We start from the raw sequence: 8,902 nt of genomic DNA, 5'->3' as shown, positions 1-8,902 counted from the left end.
AGTTTGCCCATGCCTGGCTTAGACTGTCGGGGGACACCTTGCTTTGTCCTTCTCTCTGTCTGTACCTGTGTACTCTCATGTTCCGAATAAGCCAGCTTCCCCCAAATTTCTTTTTGGTGTCTATCAACACCGGGATCCTGAGTCGTGGCTGATCCTGTTGCTGCGGTCCTGTGTCCTGGATCCTGAATCATGTGTCCTGGATCCAGCATCCTGCTTCCTGAGTCCTGCATCCTGAGTCCTGGATCCTGTATCCTGGATCCTCCATCATGAGTACTGGATTTGAGTCCTGGACTTCGAGTCGTGGCTGAACCAGTCACTGTGGTCCTGCCTGACTCTCATCATGCTGCTTCCCTGATGACTCCCACAGGATTGTTGACATCCTCGTGGATTCATCTTCTTATTATAGACACATGCATTTCCAAACATTTGGTCTACCTATGTTGTAAATTGTATTATCTCTTCGATTTACACACTGCATCTATTGCACGTCTGTCCGTCCTGGGAGAGGGATCCCTCCTCTGTTGCTCTCAATGACGTTTCTCCCATGTTCCCCTTTAAACTGTGGGTTTTCTCTGGAAGTATTTCCTTGTACGATGTGAGGGTCTAAGGACAGAGGGTGTCGTATTGTCATACTGATATTCTGTACAAACTGTGAAGACCACTGAGACAAATGTAACATTTGTGATATTGGGCTATACAAATAAACATTGATTGATTGATTGAATTGTTCCATATTTTAAAATATTACATTTGTGTACTATAATTATTAATGAAATTGTGATTTTAAATCTCAAGACCGCTACAGTATCTGTCGGGCAGAAACTTGGGACAACTAATTTGCCGGAAACCTTAAACTAATGCTGCGTTCACACCGGACGTAATCGCTCCTATCGAGTCGCTCTAGTCTAACGGCCCCTACACACGGCGGCGTGCGTTGTTGCTTGCCGACAGGGGGGCTGAAACTCGTCCAACAACCAATCACATGAATTTCCCGCCCCAGACACACGAGCACGTGGTTTGATTGGCTAGAGCTTGTACTGGCATATGATTAGATTGGCTGACGCCTCCATCGAGGCGTCAAAAGTAGAACATTGCTCTACTTTCTCAGCGAGCACCGCGAGAGAAGCTACGCTTTGCTCCCACAATGCAGTTTGGCGAATCGTGACGTCACCCCATTCAAAGTGAATGGGCAGAAGCGTTGAAGCGGCAACGCACACCACCGTATGTAGGGGCCGTAATTGTCCGTTCACACCGGACGCGATGCGAATATTCGCTTCGCTCTAATAGCTCGAGTTTCACCACGCGCTGCCAGCTGTGTTTACTCGCATCATTCAAACAAGACGCGCTGGCTCGTACATATTTTACCGTGATTAAATTGTAATACACGTCTCTAAATGATGCCGAAGTAACAACATACTGATACCAGTTAGTAAAAACCATGAATTAATGTTTGACAAGTCTGCAGACAAGACGGCAGGCGAAAAACCTTTTAAAAGGATTGTTTTCTGAATGGAGATTGGGTCTACTAGGCTAAGCTAACGTTGTATATGCTCACTCCACACTCATAACAACTGCCTACAGACATAAATAAACCAGCGACTGTATTCGCCATGACACAGACAGTCTGTGGTTTGTACTTGTTTAATTTTTTTGACAGTTTCTGAACAGATATGAGGAGCTGTGATCTCTGTGTGCTAACTGCTAACAGCTAATGGCTGATGTTTTCTGGTTGAACGTCAGTAACGGCAGGCTGAGATCCTCACCGCTGATTGGCTTCCGCGAGAATGCGTGACGTGAATTTGACGCTCGAGTTGAAAAAATTGAACTCTCGCGTCCACCGCTTCATGCTCGCCGTCAGAGCTAATTCGCGTCTGTCCGCGTCTCTGCATTGACTTTACATGTAATCACGCCGCCCCCAAACATCGCATCGCGTCCGGTCTGAACGCAGCATAAGAGCTTTATTGAGTAGGTGTCACTGTATTAAGGGTTAAACTCATAACTTTATAACTTAGGGTTTAATGTAATTGTAAAACCATTGTGCCACTGAAAAGACAATAACAACTCAGGAGGGAGCCAGTCTAGATTTTCTTTTGAGGGCAGGCGTGTGGCGTAGTGGACTAGTGCGTTGGTGTCCGGATCAGGGGAGCACAGGTTCAAACCCCACTGCAGTCAGCATGTCGTTGTGTCCCTGAGACCCTTCACCCCAAATTGCTCCTGGGGGGATTGCCCTCAGTATTGAGTTTGTAAGTCGCTTTGGATAAAAGCGTCTAACAAGTGACATGTAATGTAATGAGGGCCACCAGCTGCAGAGAGTTAATTAATTAAAGGGGCGTGGCTGACTTCATCTCTGGCTACGCTTCCCTGCAGTCTCTGGATTTCCTTGCTCTCACTGAGACCCGGATTACTCCATCCAACACATCCACCCCAGCAGCTCTCTCCACAGCATATTCCTTCACCCATACACCCAGACCCACAGGCAGAGGAGGTGGCACTGGTCTCCTGCTCTCTCCCAACTGGAGCTTTTCCCTTTTCAAGCTACCTAACTTCACTCCTTCCACCTTTGAATTCCATGCCGTCCATGTACCCATCCTATACAATTAACCTTTGTTGTTCTCTACCGTCCACCAGGCGCCTTGGGAGACTTCTTGGAGGAATTAGATCATCTCCTCTCACACATCCCTGAAACTGGCCCACTGCGTGCTAATAGAACCATCCTTCGGGCAGCAGAGCGGAAACGGTGGAAATCCAAACACCATGACGACCTCCTAACCTATCAGACTCTCCTCTCCTCTTTCTCTGCTTCCATCTCTCAGGCAAAAAGCACTTTCTTTCAAGATAAGATCCAATCTTCCTATTCCAATCCCAAAAAACTATTTTCCATCTTCTCCACCCTCTTGGACCCCCCACCCAAAGCCCCTTCCCCCTCCTCTTTTCTGTCAAGCGACTTTGTTAACCACTTTGAAAAAAAGGTTGATGATATACGCTCTTCTTTTTCTGACTCACCTTTACTCACCGCTGGGTCACCAGACCGTCCTTTCACCCACACACTGACCTCCTTCTCCCCTCTCTCTCCAAGTGAGGTTCTTACCCTCATTACCTCTGCCCGCCCTACCACCTGTCCTCTGGACCCTATCCCCTCAAACCTCCTTCAGACTATCGCTCCTGATATTCTACCGTTTCTCACCCATTTCATCAACACTTCTCTAACTTCTGGTCACTTTCCAAACAGCCTCAAGGAGGCAAGAGTAAACCCTCTCCTAAAGAAACCCACTCTCAACCCGTCTGATGTTATAAACTACTGGCCTGTCTCTCTCCTCCCGTTCCTGTCTAAAACACTTGAACGCTCTGTCTTTAAACAACTCTCCTAAAGAACAACCTTCTGGATCCTCACCACTCTCATTTCAAGGCAGGTCACTCAACAGAAACTGCCCTCCTTGCTGCCACTGAGGAACTGCACACGGCTAAAGCAGCCTCCCTCTCATCTGTCATCCTCCTTTTGGACCTGTCTGCTGCATTCGACACGGTGAACCATCAGATCCTCCTTCGCACTCTCCAAGAACTTGGAGTTTCAGGCTCTGCACTTTCCCTCCTCACCTCATACCTCAAAGACCGTACCTACAGGGTAACTTGGAGAGGGTCGGAGTCTGACCCTTGTCAATTAACTACAGGGGTCCCTCAGGGCTCTGTTCTTGGTCCCCTCCTATTCATCTCTGCTTGTCTAGCGAACATCTCTCAGTGGATGTCTGCTCATCACCTCAAGCTCAACCTTGACAAGACTGAACTGCTTTTCCTTCCGGGAAAAGATTGTCCCACTCTTGACCTCACAATCAACATCGGAACCTCTGTTGTTTCCCCGACTCAGACTGCAAGGAATCTGGGTGTGACCCTAGATAACAAACTGTCCTTCACTGCAAACATCGCTGCAACAACCCGCTGCTGCAGATACACTCTTTACAACATCAGAAGGATACGTCCCCAGCTGACCCAGAAAGCGACGCAGGTTCTGGTCCAGGCTCTCGTCATCTCACACCTAGACTACTGCAATTCCCTCCTGGATGGTCTACCTCCGTGTGCCATTTGACCTCTGCAGCTCATCCAGAATGCAGCGGCTCGTCTGGTCTTCAACCTTCCTAAATTCTCCCACACCACGCCGCTCCTCCGCTCCCTTCACTGGCTTCCAGTAACTGCTAGAATCCACTTCAAGACACTGGTACTTGCGTACCATGCTGCGAATGGATCTGGCCCTTCCTACATCCAGGACATGGTTAAACTGTACACCCCAGCGCGTGCACTTCGCTCTGCATCAGCCAAACGGCTCGCTGCACCCGCACTGCGAGGGGGACCCAAGTTCCCATCAGCAAAAACACGTGGGTTTGCTATCCTGGCTCCAAAATGGTGGAATGAGCTCCCCATTGAAATCAGGACAGCAGATAGCCTACACATATTCCGGTGCAGACTGAAAACTCATCTCTTTCGACTCCACTTCGAGCGATAGAATTACTAACAAAGCACTTATATACTAATAAAGGACTGGCTTATCTAAAGCTAGTTGAGTAGCACTTGAAATGTTTTAGCTCTATGAAACCTGATGTACTTATATGATTCTGTTTTCTTCAAGTTTGTATTTTGTTGGTCAAACGCACTTATTGTAAGTCGCTTTGGATAAAAGGGTCAGCTAAATGCAATGTAATGTAATGCATTCATCTCAATTGCCCCTTTCACACCAACGCAATTTCAGCTCCGGCTCGGAGCTGGAGCCTGAAAAGTACCGTTTTTTCCTGTTCACACCGCAGCGGGCGCCGCCTCTTAGCTCCGGAATCCGGTTCACTTCCAGCTCCAAAAAATTGTCGGTCTAGAGGCAAGAGCTTCGGAGCTAAGATGCGGCGTCGCTTACGTCGAGGCGTGCAGGAAACTCATGCCTGCCTACAAGCAGTAGTGCTGAGCAAAGTGACTAGAAGGCAACCACACATTTATAGCAAGAAACACACTTTATAAAGTCAGGCAACACTAACGAGGCTTCGTGTGATTCTGTTTATTTGTACCTTACTTTGAACATCCGTTCACTGTTATTGATCATTGTGGAGAGCAGGCAGACATTTTGTTTTGTATTATAGCAGCTATCGGATGGAATCAATACATGGGCTGCACAGGTTGTCGTGTCCGACTATCACAAGTAGAATCATAATGAAAAATACGCCGGTAAAATGTGCCTGTAGAAAACGGCTTATGCCACAATATATGCTATGCTATGCTAACATCACCCATTTTATACCAGAGACACTTTAATAACAGCGTTGTGATGCCAAACAGCGTCAATTCAGACTGACACACATACTTAAGGGGAATTGGGGATATGTATCAGCTGTTTGTGTGACAGTCAGACAGTGAATACTTTAGAGAGGCCGCTCTAAAGTATTAGCTAACCCGGAGCTAACGAGAGAATAAACTCCCGTGGAAGAGCAGCCAGCACTGCAGCGGTCGGTAAATGCCGCTGAAACACATTAATAAACAATGAACCACGGCACTCTGGAGAAAAGTATAAGCTTGGAGTAGTCGCTATTTTATTTAATCTGACTTCGTGTGATTTAAAAGCAACACAATCATCGACCCGACGCAGTCCCCCGTTGTTGTTGTTGTTGTTGGGGAGCAAATCAGCGATGTAAACGGTGACGTCATGACGCAGCAGCAGCTGCACCAGTCGGTCTCTGGGCGGTGTGAACAGAGCGGGAGCAGAAAAGGGAAACCGGAGCTGAACCAGAAAAGCTCTAGCTCGGAGCTAGAAAGGGAAAAGCGCTGGTGTGAAAGCCGCAAATGTTGCACTTGGTAAAGCTGGTGATTATTTTAACTACTTGTTATAGTTCTGAGCAGCTTAACCTAGTATAATAATGCATAATGTTATATAATAATACATCATTATGTATTGGTTGATTGATTTATATTATGTATTATAAATTCATAACTGCAAAGGAGCTAGTAACTAAACTTAAAAATGTAGTGGAGTAAAAGTAAAAACATGTCTCCAAAATGTAGTGAAGTAAAATGTACTGTAAAGTAGCATAACTTGAAAATTCTCGAGTGAACTTGTACTTAAAGACCCCCTCTCTTTTTGTCCTGATCCATTTATATAAAAACCTGATCAGATTTTGGCAACATTGTGATGTGAATGTATATGGGATGCAACAAGGATCTGTTTGGTGTTTCAGCCAAAACCTTCAGAGAGATGTTCTGGATATATCTGAGACCTGTAATATATTGTTGAAAAAGATTATAATTGGGGGGTTTTAAAGGCCATGTAATGCATCTAACACAGATGTTTTTTAACATGTAGTTTAGATATCACCAGAATAAAAATAAATAAAAATGTTTAAAGTTTGGTCATAATTAAATGACATATACGTTAAAAACCGATGTTGGTTCCGAAGTTTGCCGAGTACGCCCCCGATCACTCCCGAACGAGCGGTGACGTCACACGTGGCAAACATTGCCATTTGATCAAATCAGTCCAAATGGCAAGCAACGCGACAACTTCAGACAGCGACAGCGAGAGCGATCATTCAAGCTCAGATTCGGTGGGTTATCTGGATTCAGTTACAGAAGTAGAGAGTGAACCAGCTAGCCTTTCACTTCAAGGCATCTTGCCTTATCAGTACGAGCCTCCTGCCCGGCAATCGAACAACGAGGCAGAAACTTGTGAAAGAGAAGCGGATTCCGCAGCCGGCGAGACTCGAGTCGGCAATACTGAATGGTAAATTCTGTTTTATTTAATTTGACCTGCACTAAATGTCGATCTTAATTTGTCATCTGTTCCTCACACGTCCGGCAGATATAGTTTTTTTTTTTAATGTTATGTACAATATTCAGGTGTACATGTCAATGCTGTGAAAGCATGCCCACTGCAGATGAATGTGTATGCTGCAGAGAGATCTGGCAGGTGATGGAACAAATAGACAGTTTGCAACCTACTGACCAGATAGCAGAGTCCTGCATCGGGTCGGGTATCCGCGGGTAACCCGCAAAAAAGGTGATCTGCGGGTGGTATTTTTTCAAACGCTTTTTTCCAGGTTCGCTTCTGGGTAAAACAAAGATGATGCGGGTCCGGTTGCGGGTGTTGCATAATAAATATATTTAAACAATAATATTTTAGTTTAATGTTTAAATCCTCAGACCTCTCCTCCGCGGGACCGAGCATAATCATAACCTCTGCAGCGCATCTATCTGCTGCTGAGCGCACCACATTCTGAATGGCTGAGGTGAAGCTCTCTAGCGGAGAATAGCCTACACCATTTTCAAAAACTCTTCTTCAAGAGCGAAATCCAACGTCTGGGAGGCTTTTGGTGTCAACCTAGATGGAGAAAATAAACAACATCCCAGGCTTTTTGAGCCAAATATGCAACTGCGTGTGTTAATAATTGCACGTTGTCACTGCTTATATATATGCGGGTTCGGGTCGGGTTGCGGATCTTGTGCCGGCGGGTCGGGTCGGGCTGCGGAACTAATTGGCAATATGTGCGGGTAGCGGGGCGGGTTCGGTACTGCACGTCACGGGTGCGGGGCGGGAGCGGGTCTTGAAAATCAGACCCGTGCAGGACTCTGCCAGATAGAAGACACCGACGAGAAACCAAGGTGCATTATTAGCCACCCAGGCTTTAGAGAAGGCTGTCTCAGTGTTTGGACACTGAAAATAGCGTATCTTCAATACAAACAACAACACAGAGCAGTTGATGGCCCACTACACCAGTAAGTAAATATTGATTGACCCAACTGCCTATTGCAGCTTTGCTTTCATATAATACTTTTAGTCGCTACAGATATGGTACACTTTTAAAGATACCATTAAACTCTTTCAAGCAGTCAAAAACAGCTTGGCTTTTATTTTTTCTGTGTATGCAAGTTCAATGTATGCTTGGGAAAAGAAACAACTACACATGTGAGGAAATATATAAGAGGTCTATGATTCTGTCAAGCAGTCATGTATAACCTCATATTTATTTTGTACAAGTAAAATACAAATATCATGTTATAAGCCAATTTGTAACCATTGCTACATAATAGTACTACATAACATTTTATTTTTTCCAAATATATTTATAATCTGTATACATTTCTTTCATTAGGAAGTATCGATATACAGCTTATCGACAGTTTGTACGTTGGTGCTGGGGTGTACTCGGCCCAAAGATCAGAGTCCCGCTGCCTGCATGTGCTGTAACCGAGATACGGAAGACTTACCCTGAACCGGGAGGCCGCTATCAGGGATTTCAATGGCCAAATCTGTAATTTGACATAAGTCATGCAGCTGAACTGGTTAAAATGGTTTCGCATGATGTAAATAATTTACAAAGTACATCATTTACAATATTATTTTTCCAAAGAAACATGTAAATATAACAACATTTTCCAAATCACAAGTTTGTAAGATTGTATTAATTTACTGTTTGATAAATAAAAAAGGGTTCTTTTGTTAATTTTTCACTTGTATCATTTGATCTTTATTGCAGTGTACATTAGTCTATTTTGGTATATGTGCAAGCCCACAAATAATTAAAAGTGGTAAAAATAATAAAGATATTCAGACTTAATTCATTTTTGGCCTTACTTATTTCACTTCAACTTTTATATATTTCAGTCACTAGGCAAGTTCACTGTACTCTGGTGACATTTAGCTCAAGCTGGCATAACACCTGTAGTAACTTAATTCTTACCCGAGTTTTGTTCACAATCTTCCAGCACCCATGATCAATGTTTATAGCAATCAGGAAACATTCACAGCTCACAACTACACATCGCTTCCCCATCATGAATTGTTAGATAAAAAAAGTTTAGCGAGGTCCGGTTACACGTTGAGCGAAAATAGCGGAAGGATACAAAACAAACAATCTAGACGAGGCTGGTGTTTGCCACG

This window comes from Notothenia rossii, assembly GCF_949606895.1.
Source record: "Notothenia rossii genome assembly, chromosome: 3".
NCBI lineage: Eukaryota > Metazoa > Chordata > Actinopteri > Perciformes > Nototheniidae > Notothenia > Notothenia rossii.
Note: the sequence above shows the minus strand (reverse complement) of the source record.